Below are 16,759 nucleotides of genomic sequence, written 5' to 3' on the forward strand. Positions count from 1 at the left end.
ACATTGACAAGGAGGCAATATTTAACAAATAATTAACTTGCCTCTGATTGCTGCAGAAGTCAGCAAGGAGATGTTTGCAGATCATGCTTACATCTTACTTACAGAGGTGAAGCATATTTGTATCAAGGCTATAGAAGATAAGTGCAGAAACCTACAATGTCTGCATTGAACATGAGGCCAAATTAAAGCAAGTCTCTTCTGCCTTTATGTGATCCATATCCCTCCATTCCATATATGACTATGTGTCTAAATTTTGACCAAGCATTGAAAGGCTCCTTTTGGAAGAGATGCCAGATATGACCATCAGAGGATTCAGAATCTGGGCAACCTTGAAACTGGAGATCACTGTATTTTGAATATGATGGCAGGGCTGAGTATTGCAGTCATTTGGATATCCTTTGTTTTTGTCTTTGTTCCAAAACTGACGATGCTGATAGGGCTGGTTCACTCAGTATGTGTATGGGTTCTTTTTTCCAATTAGGGAAGAGAATCCTTTTGTATTTGGAATGCCAAATATCATCTCTGTGCCCTTTATAATCTCTGGCACTCTGATTCCATGGCTTTAGGTTCCAAGAATAAAAATAGATATAAAAGATTATGAGGGGCTTAGATAAAGTGGACAGCCATCATCAACAATAGTAAATACCAGAGTATATTTGATTAAGGTGAATGGATGAAAGTTTAGGGGAGACGTCAGCGCTAAGTGCTTTAACTCAGAAAGTGGTGGGTGCCTGGGCTGCATTGCTGGGGATGGTGGTGGAGGCTGTTGCAATGGACTCTTAGATTGGGACATGGATGTAACAAAATAAAGGGGTATGGGTGTGAGGTAAGGAAGGGTTAGATTGCATGGTGTATATTCACAGAGGGTGGCACAACATTGTGGGCTGAAGGGCCTATACTGTCCCATAATGCCCTATGTTTAAACCATTAATCTAAAAAGAAACCTTCAGTCCATGATTATGGTAAGGCACTGTAGGGTTAAAAGTTGTTTCACAGCAGGCAGCAAACGTAGAGCAAATATTGCAATCCTTTCCACAGTATTATATGCCTACATAAAAGGCGTAATGCCTGAGGCTTTTTCTCATGCTCTGCAGAGAATGATGGTCGGTGAGTGCAAGTCAAAACAGCATGAAGCGAGAAATATTTTGTAAGAAATATGAGGAGCTACAGTGTGTTAAAGGGGAACAACTGTGCACTTATACTCAATCATGGCATTCAAAAGGGAACTGTATAAATACTTGAAAAGAAAACATAAAAATGCTGGGCAATGAGGGGAGAGGAGGGAAATAAAATGGACTAGATCCCTCATGCCAAAAGTCATGGAAAAGTCTCAATGGGCTGAATGGCCTCTTTCCAAACATTTATCATATTTTCCAGACATCATAACTGTATAATAATCTGGCAGAATAATGTAGAACTTGACCAACAGTTTGTGACATTACTGTGAATTACGAATCACCAAAAGGTTTTGGCCAATTTCTTCCTCTAAGTTATTAGCAGGATGGATTTCATAAAATGGCTAGGTTACACATTATTTTTGAATGACCATGTAAATTTAGCACTGGAACATGACACTCTGAGGACCCTTTTGATGATGAGATTTGTTTCTGCAAACCTTTTCCAGCTTTTGGCCAGCAAAAAGAAAAATAAAGCTGAGGAGTTTCTTTCCTAAAGGTAATAAATTCTGATATGAAATGTTAATTATATTCCTTTTCATATCTTTCCAATCTGACACTGTTTTTCCCTCTCTCTTTTGATCCCATCTTTCCTTCCCTCACTCTATTTTTCTTTCTGTACTTTATTTGATATCAATCATCTTCCTTTCTCTTGCATTGTCCTTCTCATTCTAGCATGGACATTAAATCCCATTGGGTAAGGAAAGAGAACAATGTTCCTTTTATGTTCACTGACTTCCCAAGAAGCTCAAGCTTCATCAATTACAACTTGTATTTATAAAGTGCGAGGAAATGTGCCAAGGAATGTCAAAAGAGTGTTACCTCACAGAATAAATCAAGAGGCCACACAAGGAGATATTGGGACAGATGATTAGAAACTTGACCAAAGATGCATCAACCATTTAATTGGTGAATAAGAAGCTCAATTGAGGGAAACTAATATCAAGAAAGGTTTTAGTGATAGAAGCAATGAAAGAAAAAAATGGAGATGTGGCCATGGAGCACATTATAATCTATAAGAAGGCACTTTTAAACAGCTTTATAAGGAGGTTGGCAAACACAGTGTGAGATATAGCATGGGAATCAATGTTTTAATGACAATCAGTTAGGAGGATTTAGAACATTGCAGTTAACAAGCTATGGATGTAACTAAAGCTGAGATAACAGGTGATTTGAAACGTGTGGAATTAGATAATTGAATAGACATGGAAATAGGCAGTCTTATGGCAAAGATATGCAAATCATTAGGCATTTACAAACTGGGGCTGCTTGGGACCCATGTAGCAGGCCCATGCAGCCCCTTACACACTGGACCCTAAATTGCTCAGTTGAACAGTGACCAGGCAATTAAGGGTGCTCCCTCCCCTGTGGTGACGTGGTGAGCGATGTGTCATGCACGCACCGCACCGCATCGCTGAAGGCCCCGCATGGAATCCCCTGTTCCATGTGTTGGCCTCCAAAAGTTAAGTGGTTAGTACGGGGGCATGGCAGAGGCATTGTTGGGACCAGGGCAAGCGTGGAGTCGGAACACTGTCAGGGCTGGGGGAGAACGCTGTCAGGGTTGGGGGTGGGGAGTGGAGTGGGCTGTCAGGGGAGCACAGTGGCTGGCGGGGAGCAGAGTGGGCCAGCGTGGAGTAGAATGGGCTGTTAGGGGAGTAGAGTGGGCTGTCAGGGGAGTAGAGTGGGCCAGCGGGGAGTGGAGTTGGAGCAGGAGCAATGGCCGTCTTTCTTACCCATAATTCGCCACACTGCTGGAACTGCTCTGGCATTCCAGTGGTGTGGGGGATTATAGGTAAGGAAGATGGCCATTGCACGCAAGCGCTGACGTCAGTTTCTACATGGGCAGCCATGATAACCTACAAATTGATTAGCAGCAGCTACACGGTACATGTACGTGGGTAGACAATCCACCTCATAGTAAACCCCTACTACTTATCAACTGTATCTGAGAACATAAGAAATGGGTGCAGGAGTCAACCCCATCTGGATCCATCAAGCCTGCTCCACCATTCAATAGAATCATGGATGATCTCAGCTCCACTCTTCTGCTTAGTTGCCATAACTATTAATTCCACTTAATGTATATAACAGCAAGTTTTTATATGCCACAGGGAGAACTGCAACTGATAGCCAGAGAACAGAGCTTATGACAGGAAATCAAGGTGACAAGTTGGTCTAAGTTCTGCATATTTGCAACTGTAAGTCAGACAGTTATTTAAAAGGGACATGGTAATGAGGTGGATGTGGGCATCCACTGCAGAACTTGCAGGAGCATCTGTTTGTGAGGTACCTGTAACCTAGCAAATATAAAAGAAACAGCAGATATTGCAATTACCAGTGAACAAAGTAAAGCTGGAGGGACTCAGCAAGTGAGCAGCAGTCATGGAGAGGAATGGTCCATCCTGACCTGCAACATTGCTGACCATTTCCCTCCATTGATTCTGCTGACATGCTGGGTCCCTTCAGTTTATTTGTATTCACATAGATGGCAAAAACAACCCAACTTTCACCAGAATTGCCTTCACACAAATTCTTGGTACTTGTTGACTCAATGGAAGATATGGCAAAAAGCTTTGAGAAAGAAGCAGATTTAAAGAAACATCTTAACTGGAAGAAAGAATTGAAGAGGAGTAGAGGTATGATTCTAGAATTTGTGGAACTGGCAGGTGAAGTGATTAAGTTCAGTATTTAACCAGCAGTCAGAACTGGATATTAAAAAAGGATCAGAGAATTGTTGGAAGAGATTACAGAAGTAAGGAAGAGTAAGGCCTCAGTGAAATACTTCAAAATTCAGGCATTACTGAACAGAAGTCAATAAAGGTGAGCGATGCAGGGACAAGGAGTATTGTAGGAAAGGCAGACAAGCTTAGAGCATGGAATGGCACATGGAATTATGACATTGTGACCATTAGTGAATCTTGATTTCAGGAGGAGCAGGACTGACAGTTCAATGTTCTAGGTTTCATTGCTTTATACGCGATAGAACTGGGGGGGGGGGGGGTGGAAACGAAAGAGGAAGGAGTGGCAATGTTTGTCAGGAAAAATTTCACAGCTGTGCTCAGGCAGGACGAACCAGAGGGTTCGTCAACTGAGGCTATATGAATGGAGCTGAGGAATGTGAAAGGTATGACCACACTCATGGGGTTATATTATAGACCACCCAACAGTCAGTGAGAACTTGAGGAGCATTTCTGTAGAGAGATAGAAGGCAGCTGCAGGAAACATAAGGTTGGGATGATAGGATATTTTAATTTTCCACATATTGATGGGACTACCATACTATAAAAGGGCTGGATGGCTTGGAGTTTGCCAAATGTATTCAGGAAAGTATTCAAAATCAATATATAAAGGTACCAACTAGAGAGAGTGCAAAACTGGATCTCCTATTAGGGAATGAGACTGGACAAGTGACAAGTATGTTAGGGGAACATTTTGGGTCCAGTGATCATAATGCCATTAGTTTCAAGTTGATTATGGAGAAGGATAGATCTGGACTGCATGTTGAGGTTCTAAACTGGAGAACAAGAGAAAAGATCTAGAATGCATGGATTGGGATAAGTTGTTTCATGCCAAGGATGTGCAAGGAAAGTGGAGGACCTTCAAAGGTGAAATTTTGAGAGTACAGAGTTTGTATGTTCCTGACAGGATTAAAGGCAAGGTTAACAGACATAGGGAACCTTGGTTTTCAAGGAATATTAGGGATCTGGTTCAGAAGAAGAGAGAGGTATATAACAGGTATAGGCAACTTGGAGCAAATGAGATACTTGAGGAGTATAAAAAATGCAAAAAAAACCTCAAGAAGGAAATCAGGAAGGATGAAAAAAAGACAAGTTTGCTTTGGCAGACAATGTGAAGGAAAATCATAAGGGTTTCTACAGGTATATTAAGATCAAAAAGATTGTAAGGGATAAATTTGGTCCACTTGAAGATCAGAATGGTCGGCTTTGAATGGAGTGAAAAGAGATAGGGGAGATCTTAATTTTTTTCTCTCATCAGTATTCGCTCAGGAAATAGACACAGAGTCATGGGAACTAAGGAAACCAAGAACCTATAATGATTAAAGAGGAGGAGATGCTTGTAGTCTTAAAGCAAATAAGAGTGGATAAATCCCCAGGGCCTGACAAGATATTTCCTTGGATCTTGATAGAGCCTAGTGTAGAAATTTCAGGGGCTCTGACAGAAATATTAAAAATGTTATTAGCCACAGGTATGTTCCAGAGAATTGGACAGTAGCTCATGCTGCTCCATTGTTTAAAAAATGTTCCAAAAGTAACCCTTGAAATTATAGGCCAGTGAGCCTGACATCAGTCGTAGGGAAATTATTAGAAGGTGTTCTAAGATATTGGATATACAATTTTTTGGATGACCAGAAACTGATTAGGGATAGACAACATACCTTTGTCTATGTTAAGTAGTGTTTAAGCAATCTTGTAGCTTTTCGAGAAGGTTACCAAGAAAGTTGGTGAAGGAAAGGCCATAGTGGACTTTAGTAAGGCCTTTGACAAGGTTCCACTGGAAGGTTCAGACACTTAGTATTCATGGTAAAGTATTAAACTGGATTTGACAATGGCTGGACAGTAGAAGCCAAAGAGTAGTAGTAGATGAATGTTTCTCAGACTGTAGGTCTGTGATTAGTGGTGTGCCTCAGAGATTGGTACTGGGGCCATTGTTGCTTGTCATCTATATCAATGATCTGGATGATAATATGGTAAATTGGATCAGCAAGTTTGCAGTTGATACTATGATTGGAGACTTTGTCCACAGTGAAGAATGTTTTCAAAGCTTGCAGAGGGATCTGGACCAGCTGGAAAAAATGGGCTGAGAAATGGAAGATTGTATTTAATGTAGACAAGTGTGAGGTGTTGCATTTTGGAAGAACAAACCAAGAAAGAACATATACAGTAAATGGCAGGGCACTGAGGAGTGTGATAGAACAGAAGGATCTGGGAATACAGATACATAATTTCCTGAAAGTAGTGTCACAGGTGGATAGATTTGTAAACAGAGCTTTTAGCATATTGACCTTCATAAATCAAAGTATTGAGTATAGGAGTTGGGATGTTATGGTAAAGTTGTATAAGACATTGGTGAGGCTATATTTAGAGTTTTGTGTGCAGTTTTGGTCACCTAACTACAGGAAAGGTATCAGTAAGATAGAAAGAGTGCAGAGAAGATTTACTAGGAAGTTGCCCTGACTTAAGGAACTGAGGTACAGGGAAAGATTAAACTTGTTAGGACTTTATTCCCTGGAGCATAGAAGAATGAGGGGAGATTTGATAGAGGTATTTAAAATTATGAGGATGACAGACAGAGTAAATGTAGATAGGCTTTTTCCACTGAGGATAGATGAGATACAAACCAGAGGGCATGGGTTAAGAGTGAAAGGGGAAAACTTTATGGGGAACATGAGGGGGAACTTCTTCACAAAGTGTGGTGGGAGTGTGGAACAAGCCGCCAGCTGAGGTGATGAATGCAGGCTCAATTTTAACAGTTGAGAAGAATTTGGACAGGTACATAGATGGGAGAGGTGTGGAGGACTATGAACTGGGACTAGGCAAAAAAAATGTTTTGACACAGGCTAAAAGGGCCAAAGAACATCTTTGCTTTAGTGTTTTAGGGTTTTATAAGTGAACAGGCTTTGGTATAAGTTGAAACATAGTGATAATATCCTCAATTTGCAGTTTAGAGCAACATGGCTGACCACAAGCAGCTGGAGTGACACATTTGGCATAGCAGATAGCACAATGCTGTTACAGCACCAGTGATCAGGACCAGGGTTTGAATCCCACGCTGTCTGTAAGGAGATTCTCTCCTTGTCTGCATGGGTTTCCTCCAGGGGCTCTGGTTTCCTCCCACTATTCGAAACATACTGAGGGTTGTAAGTTAATTGGATGTAATTGGGCTGCGCTGGATGGGTCACGTCTCCAGAATGGAGGACCATCGCCTTCCCAAGATCGTATTATATGGCGAGCTCTCCACTGGCCACCGTGACAGAGGTGCACCAAAGAAAAGGTACAAGGACTGCCTAAAGAAATTTCTTGGTGCCTGCCACATTGACCACCGCCAGTGGGCTGATAACGCCTCAAACCGTGCATCTTGGCGCCTCACAGTTTGGCGGGCAGCAACCTCCTTTGAAGAAGACCGCAGAGCCCACCTCACTGACAAAAGGCAAAGGAGGAAAAACCCAACACCCAACCCCAACCAACCAATTTTCCCTTGCAACCGCTGCAATCGTGTCTGCCTGTCCCGCATCGGACTTGTCAGCCACAAACGAGCCTGCAGCTGACGTGGACTTTTTACCCCCTCCATAAATCTTCGTCCGCGAAGCCAAGCCAAAGAAGAATTGGGCAGCCTGAGCTCGTTGGCCGAAATGGCCTGTTACTGTGGTGCATGTCTAAATTGAAATTTTAAAAATTTAAGTGCAGTAGATTTGCCAGATGTGGAGCTTTATCACAGCTTCAATGAGGCCACAATGGCATTGGTAGAATAGCATGAGATTACAGCTGTACTGCTGACATGTACACGACACCCAAAATTTAAGACAACTGCAATTAGAATGGTCTGCTTTAGTTTCAAAGAGTTTCTATGAGGAGGGGAGCATTAGTGACAAAGGAATGGATCTTATGTTACTGAAATTTCACAGGTTTGCATTCACTGCAAATAAAATCATTTCAATTCAAAACTACAATGCTTTCGCACTTTCTGAGAATGTGAATAAAATGTTACCTAAATGGCAACTCTTTCCTTCTTACTCATGGTGTTGCGAGAATGTATTGGGATCTTAGTTCAGTTGATTGCATTGTAACTTGCTAATCATACAGCATGTACTTTAATTTTCTCAAGTTGTTTCTCAAGAGAGCAATTGAATGAAAAGCCACATAAAGCTAAAACCTTGCACACTGTTCTTATGAATATGAAACTACTGAATCACTTGATAATCTTGTCAGACATCCAAACATGAGAATACAATTACAATTATTTAGGACCTCAGTTTTTAAATATTTTTCAGAATAATTCTGTGTCCCTTCAACTGCCATCCCTTCATCAATTTTAAACATCTCATTTGGAGTACTTCTGCAGCTTGAAACTTACCCAGCAATGTTTATGGACTCTGTTCCCTCTCAGAGGTCAACATTGATTTCCTGATGCACTGGTGTGAACAGGATACTGTACAGACTCTCTAGAAGTTTCCTTTAAAACACACTTCCTCAATTACAAACCTTAAAATAAAGAGGAGTACATGGCAATCCTTTGTATCTGTGCTTTCACTTTTTACCAATCCATGCGCCCAGTTATCACAAGTCTTCTTGTCACTCATCTAATCACAAATCGATAGAAATTACTTCATACACAAAGAATGAATTTTGCCAATATTTGTTCATTAGTCTTTCATCCACACTAAAGAAACTCAAACCTCTTCACTCTTACTCCCCGGCTAATCTATCGACAATGAACAAGAATCAAATTCAACATTCTTATTTTGAAATGAAGTCATTCCACATTTATCCAGATTCCACCTACCATAGTTGTGTCCACTCACTTAGCCTGTCTATATACCTTTTATCTCACACACACACACACACACACACACACACACACACACACACACACACACACACACACACACACACACACACAAAATGGACTTCTCTGAACATGATGTCATGTGAACATCATGTGAAAATATCCATATTTTAATTCTGATGAAAAATCTGAAACCCAGCACAGTTCTCTAGGGAAAACCACTAATTAAATTTCCTAAGAATTAGTATGTCCTTCTCCACCCTAGATTGTACTTACCCTCATGCTTTGCAAAGATCGTCGACAGAGCCTAACAAATAAGTTTAGAAAGTTGATTTGGATAGCATTCATTAACCACCGTCCCCACAGTTTTTCCAAAAAAAAAGTGCCTCAATTCATCTGATATTACTAATCTTTTATAAGCTCATGCTAACTTCCTCTGATTTTAAATGCTCAATTGTCATCTATCTGAAGATCACGCCCAATAACTTACCCATAATTGATGGTACTCTGACAAATCTGTAATTATATTTTCCCTCCTCCCTCCCTTCTTGAGTTTATTGGTTCTGTTTAAAATGTACAAACTTAAATTATAACAATGTGCCTGCCGCTCCTTGACTAATTTTTTCAATGACATGGGTGATATCTTCGTAAGGCTCAACTGTAGACCACAAAGGAGATTCTCATGTGCCTTCTGTCCATGATATATGCACTGAATAATGAGTCAGCGTACAGAGATGCGGTGCAGTCACTAACGGACTGGTGCAGAGCCAACAACCTGTATATGAATGTTAATAAAACAGAAGAGATGGTTGTCAACTTTAGGAGAGTCTGGGGATCACTCTCCATTGTCCATTGACAGCTCCATCATTGAGGTCGTCAAGAGTATAAAGTTCCTTGGAATGCACGGCAGAGAATCTCACCTGGTTGCTTAACTCCAGCTCCATAGCCAAGAAAGCCCAGCAGCATCTCTACTTCCTGCGAAGCCTGAGGAAAGTTCATCTCCCACCTTTCATCCTCACTACATTCTACAGAGGATTTATCGAGAGCATCCTGTGCTACTGCCTGGTTTGGAAGCTGTACCAACTCAGAGCATAAGACCATGCAGGGGATAGTGAAGTCAGTGGAAGAGATCACTGGGGGCTCTCTTCCGACCATGACGGACATCTACAACACTCAATGCACGCGGAAAGCAATAAGCATTGTGATGGACTTCACACACCCCTCCATGTAAACTTTTCACCCTTCTGCCATCTGGTAGGAGGTACTGTAGCACTCAGGCCTGTTCATCCAGATTAGGCAACAGTCTTCTCCCCCCCCCCAAGCCATCAGGCACTTAAATTTCCAGAACTTTTATTGTATATGTCTTAATATTTTAACTTATATTTATGTAAAACTGCTCTGTGGTCTTGGAGAAACGCTGCCTCATCTACCGTGCAATGCATGGTATGAACAACAAATAAAGGTGATTTGAAGAAATCTTTCCCCATACAAGCAAAAAATGTTGAAGTAATGATGCCCAGAACACAAAATCTCACAAATAATTTGACGCAGCCATTATAATCTCACCTTTCCCTTGGTTGCAAGTCAGAACAATTTTCATTGAGTGTATACTAATGATAATGTCGATGCTTATTGTCACAAGTACAAGTACAATGTACATCTGCACCAACATTTTTACCCACTGCAGCCAAACAGGATTTATATCTTAACATTTAGTTCACTTATTAAATGTTCAAGTTATTATCCAGTGCAATTTTAATGTATATACTGAAAGTAACAAATTTGTCAGTGGTTTTGCTCACCTTACAGTGAGCTGCTTTTAGCATTTCGAATGTAACTGCACATTTGCAGTTCATTCACAGATATTCATCTGCTCATCTGTTAAATTAAATGGCATCATAGTGGCTAACAATTGAATTGATCTCTATAAAATATACCCAAACTTAAGTGGCCTAAGGGTGTTAACCAGCTTCCTTAACTCACCAGATTGCATACTTTGCACCTCGACAACTGCTTAAAGTGGATAAAATATCACCTTTTTCAAATCAGCATGAAGCAACACAACTCTCCACCAAGGAGATCTCGCTGCTTTTTAGCAGGGTGAGAGAAAACCTGAGGAGTTTGTTTGAAATAGTCTTCTTCACTCTGTTTTGCTTCCATCCCCACCTGGGCAAGACTGAGCTGATAAAAGGCAACCGTGGACTGGTGAAGGAAAGTAAACTCCCAGCAGTCATGAAGAAGTGAACTGGGTTGAAACAACTAATATTCCAAAAGGGATGCACTAAATTTCCAAATGAATTGTCAAAGAGGAAAGTTAAAAACAGGGGTAATTTTGTTGTGCGGCAGGTAATGAGCAGCAGAATAGGGTGAACGGGTATCTTTATTGGCAATTTTTTTAAAAATTATCCACTTTTCATTCTACATCAGTGACTGGGCTGCAGGGTGAGGTCATCATGCATCCAGGTTTGCAATAGACACTGTTAGGAACCCTAGCAAGTGTTGCCCGTTGAGGCAAGTAGTGTGTAAGGGTCTAGACAGTGCACAAAACTGTGGTGGATCTGATTAATCACATAAGAATCCGAAGCCTTCCACATAGAGGAGGCGAACATTTCTGCACGTCGTTAATGGCAAAGACAAGAAATTGAGGCACTGCAAATCCCAACCAAGTCATCACTGAAATCTTATTTATTTATGAATGTAGATAAATAATTTCTTAATTATCTCAAGCTTATTTGGTTTCTATTTTAAACAGGTGGGAATAAAACGGAGAGGATTCTTCATGTGTACACTGGTCATGAGCAAACTGCAGGATTGGGGGTATGCGAAAGGTTCTAGGTTAGGGTTAGGGTATAAGGTTAAGGGTAGTAGGACCATAGCCTCTCTCCTCCCCAGGATTCCTCGGTTCCTTGCTACCTGCCATTTTGATTCCCACACTCCCCCTTTCCCTGCTTTTCACTGCCCTCATTCTAACTTCACTTACTCTTAGCCACCCAGGAAGGGATAAAGTTAGAAATATCACACATTCATTTGTAGAGCATTCCAATGTTGATTGGAGAGGTTTACCTGCAGAATTATACATTGGCATCCCTGAATAAATACTTGCATGCATTAGTCTGACACCAAACTAGCAAAGGACTCTGTGCAGGAAATACAGTCGCCCTGGCTGGTATATTTGTGCCCCAACCATAACCTTGGACTTGCAATGTGTCAGGAGCAAACCATCTTTATTTATCCAAGGAATTCAATGTCGTGAAACAGACTAAAGTTCTTTGTTAGCATGAGCAACCAAAATTTGACACTGTACTTCACAAAGAGCTATTGAAGTATTGAACAGAGAACAAAGCTTTATGGAGGGCAAGAGGAAACCAAAGGGGTTAGTCTTCTTCACTCAGTGGGAAAATTAAATAAGGATGTTTAGTGACTAAATTTGAAAGGTTTGGAGACTGCACTCCCCTCACACATGATACCTGTGTCATAGAGTCATACAGCCATTGTGTGCATGTCAAATATCCATTTACTCTGATTCTACACCAATCCATTCTCCTAACCTTCCCCTTCCCTATATTTCACCATTCACTGGCACAATATGCTGGTGAAGAGTAGAACATCTTTGTGTGGGATCAGGGTAAATGGTCAATGTGGAAACTATGGGCTGAAAGGCCTGTTTTTGTGCTGAGAGGTTGGGCAGGTTAGTGGTCTGAGATTGTGAGGCCAGGGACTTCTCCATGGACTGTCACCTTGTCGTGGTGGAGAAGCTCGTGCGGTCTTAAGATCCCAAGAGGGATTCTGTCTAGAGCTATACTCCTGGAAGGGTCACCCGTGGCAGTCAGGACAAGGGTGAGGTCCCTGACAAAAGAACGATCCAACCAAGTCCTCAACGGTGGACAAAGTTACTTCGAACTCAACAGCAGCGAAGGCGGATGAAAGCTGCAACAAATCCATCAGCTCCAATCGTCGTGCTTCCATGCCTTTGGAATTAGTTGGTTGATTTGTGTGCTTCTTGGAGTGCAACATTTAGTACACATTAAACAAATACACACACAGGCGTCTTCATCTGTCAGATCAATGGAACGAAGACCATCATCCTCAACTTGAGGGACAGCCACGATGAGGGTCAAGGATTAATAGAGATTTGGGTGACTGAGTGAATGAAGTGAATTGGAGTGATCAAGTGCGGAAGTAAAAAAGCTATGAACGAGGGTGAATGTTTGTGAGGGAGATAATCTTCTAAAATAAGTTTCTTTATTGTACTGTTTCACGTCAAAGACTCAAGCTCACAGAATGAAAAAGGAGTAGGAAAATCCACAACCCTATCATAGTGATTTACATAGTTGAACTGTCCCCACAGAAATAACACAATTAGTTGAAAGCTCCAGGCCAAGATATTTTCCTTTCAGAAATATGTAATTATTCGCTTGGTTGGTGTTACATGTGAGGCAGAAATCCCTGTAAAATATTGTCAAATATTTCAGTCATCTTAGCATTTCTGAAACAGAATTAAAAATTGTTGGGAATGCTCAGCAGTTCAAACAGCATCTGTGGGAAGAGAAACAGAGTCAGTTTCAAGTTGAAGAACCTTCGTCCAAAAGGAAAAGCTTGTGCAACTTCAAGGAAAGTGAGGGAAAAGGATGTCTCTGCTCAGTAAAAGGGTCTCCAATCTTGACCGTTGATTCTGTTCTTCCTTCCACAGCTCCCCAGGGATACTCAGGGAGAATGTGTAAATTTGGTGACTCAGCCTGAGTGTCTTTAGAATGTGGGAGGAAGACAAAATCCCAGAGGAAACCCAGGCAGTCATGGGGAGAACATGCACACACCTTACAGAGAGCAGCAAATTCAAACCTGGGTCAGTAGCATCGCACTAACCATTATACTAACTTTGCATTTCCACGCCAATTAACCTGTAGCTCTGGTACATTTCAAACAGTGGGAGGAAACTGGAGCCCCTGGGGAAAACCCACACTGACATGGGGATGAATGTACAGACAGCGCGGGTTTCGAACCCTGGTCCTGATCACTGGTGCTGTAAAGGTGGTGTGCTCACTGCTACGCCAACCATGATTTCTGATGCAGTGAAGTTTGAAGATTCTCCCTACAATCTCGTGGGGTCTTTTTTCCCAGGTGCTCCAATTCCCTCCCACATTCCAAGGGCATATTGGTTCATGGGTGATTTGATTTGATTACTGTAAATTATTCCTAAAGTAGGGGTCAGATCGAAGAATAGGAGTAATTGATGGGCCTGACAGACAAATTTACAGGGAAGTGTGGGGGAAATCGAACTGGTGTACTGCCTAAGAGCTGTCAAAGGTTCAATGACTTGAATGAACTCTTTTAATGTTATAATCTCCCTAGCCACCATATCTCTCCATTAAAGTGAACAGAGTCACTCAATGTGCTACAGATGCAACTGTTGGAAGAATGCTTCATGGTGCTCCCTCATACTGCAAGATCAGAACAACATTAGTGAAACCTCTGGGGAAATGAGGCAGGTTGGTAATCTGGCACTGTCCAGCAAAATGTTGTGCTTCACTCAACAAGGTAAGTGCAACATCTTGTTATACTTTACCAAAGAAGGTCTGGAGGCCCATTCAAAGGATGGCTTAATTGAGAGAAAAAAAAGTCAGAGCTGATATTTTGCAAGTAAATTAGGAATTTCTTTACATCAGAGAACCCATGGTGGTTTGTGCCCAAGATAGCGGTGACCATGTTCAGATACCCAGACTATGGGTACCGAGGAAGCAGCAGAGCATCAAAGGACATGAGAGGGGGAGATTACCCCATCCATGACTAAGAAGGTAAAGTCTTGGTGCAGACCCTACAGGGGAGACCACAGAACAATGTGGGGCTCAGTGGCTGAAGGACTAACACCAGGCTGTTGGAGACTGGCTGGAGATCAGCACTTGTGAGGGTGCTGATGGTGAGCAAGGCTCCTGGAACCAGGAACTGAGGAGGGTGAAATGAATGCCTGGAGATCAGGTTCACTGATGGAACGCCCAGGAGCTCGTGCGGCTACAGAGGTTACAAGTACTCAGAGGAGGTAGTGGGAACCACAGACACACAACATCTCTGAAGGGGCTCTATTTTGCTTTCTTTTGTCTCTTCTTGGTAAGGGCACTGGACTAGTGGCATCTCATTGTGTGCCTTCACAGGGCAAACCAAAGTAAACCGATATTGTGTGTTTAGCCTTGAAAAGGATTCTCTGCACAAACAAGGCTAATAACCATGACCATCTATGTTGTAGAAAATATGAAAATATTAAAATCATTTTATAATACCCAATGTATGGCGGCTCCTACAGAAGTTAGTCAGACTGAATAAGTCACTGTGGAGCTAGAATAAGACAGCAGCTAGACTATAGATCACAACGTAGGGATAGAGTTAGACAGAATTGGAGGTGAACAGAGAATTGGTCTATAGTGGTGGGTGGAAATAGGATTGGCGGATATTGGAAAGATCATGACTCATGAGGAATGTACACCCAAAGTGATTACATCAAAACAATCCATCGCATGAATGCAAATGTCTGTTGATTTTCTCCACTTGCACATCCAATGAATTTAACTTAAGGTCCTGTGTTACAGTGCACTAAGTGTTTAGTAATGGGACTGTTGATAACAGTTCAATCAAATCTGGAGAATTGGAGAAGGGCAAATGTAGTCCCCTTGTTTAAAAAGGGTAATAGGAGAATCCTAGGAATTATAGACCGGTGAGTCTTATGCAAACTAATGGGGAGGATTCTTAAGGATTGGATACATGAGCATTTGGGGAAGTACAGTCTAGTCAAGGATAGTTAGAATAGCATTGTGAAGGGAAGGCCGTGACTCACAAGTCTAAATGAATTTTTGAGGAGATAACAGAAGAAATTGATGAGGGTAGGGTGATAGATGTGTTCTACATGGATTTAAGTAAGGCATTTGACAAACTCCCCCATGAGAGACTCTCTTTGGATTGTAGAAGGATGAGAGGAGACTTGATAGAGGTCTACAAGATTATGAGAGGCATAGATAGGGTAGACAGCCAGCACCTGTTTCCTAGGGCAGGATCAGCAAACACTAGAGGACATGTATACAAAGTTAAGGGAGGGAAGTTTAGGGGAGACATCAGGGGTATTTTTTTTTACATACAGAGAGTTGAGGGTGCCGAGGGTTGAAAGAAAAATAGAGGGTTATAAGGTAGGAAGGGTTTTTTTAGGAACAAATATATGGGTTGGCACAACATTGAGGGCTGATGGGCCTGTACTGTGATGTATTATTCTATGTTCAAAGCAGGATGCAAATGCAATGCACTTGGCAACAGAATCCCCATCACAGTGTCTTAAATCCATTGCAAAATCAGAATCAGTGTGAAAATGCAAAAAGATTTGTTCCATAGGGTACATGTCATTAATGAAACAAACAATAAGTTCAGCTGCAGAATATCCATATTTAAAGGATTGATGTCAAATGGAATCACTCTGATTTAACGACATCAACAGCTGCAGAACATGTGGTATTGCTGCAAATGATGTTCTGTGACTAAAACATAAAGCTCCCTCCATGATTCTCTCAGTGTTAGATATTAAAGATAAAACTTGCTCTCACCCACCTCCTGATCACATACCTTGACCCATCAGTACAATTACCAACTCAGCATTTGCCCAGCAAACAAAAGAGATCAGAAGCAAATGGAAATATAAATGAAGTGTTACCAATTTTAATACACTACAGGGCATGTGGTACAGTTTGACCATCCAACTCCAATTTCATAATAAATCACCATTCAATCTCCAGAAACAATAAACACTTCCTGAATATCAATCAAAATTTAATTACTGAAGTGCAAATTAAAAAAGTCTTAAAATGATGACTGATTGATTGATGGTTGTTGAGAAAATTTCAATGGAAAAATCCCACAGCACACAATTTCCTGCTAAGCAACTAAATAGTTGATACCTAACATCCGTAAGATATGTTCCACCAGAGTTTACAATTTTGTTCCTCCACAAAAGAAGGAAATGGCAGACTTATAATGCAGCATTGTCAAATGAAAAATAAGTTAGAAATTGTTTTTATCTATCATGCTTC

At 41.3% G+C, this 16,759-nt stretch overlaps 1 protein-coding gene across 10 annotated transcripts in view; it reads right to left on the minus strand.

Annotated features, from left to right (window-relative positions):
- The window catches only part of LOC138755431 (nuclear factor 1 B-type-like), a 315,639-nt gene that overhangs the window by 182,147 nt on the left and 116,733 nt on the right, over window positions 1–16,759 (minus strand). The window lies entirely within an intron of this gene.

The sequence above is a fragment of the Narcine bancroftii genome, chromosome 1 (assembly GCF_036971445.1).
Source record: "Narcine bancroftii isolate sNarBan1 chromosome 1, sNarBan1.hap1, whole genome shotgun sequence".
Classification (NCBI taxonomy): domain Eukaryota; kingdom Metazoa; phylum Chordata; class Chondrichthyes; order Torpediniformes; family Narcinidae; genus Narcine; species Narcine bancroftii.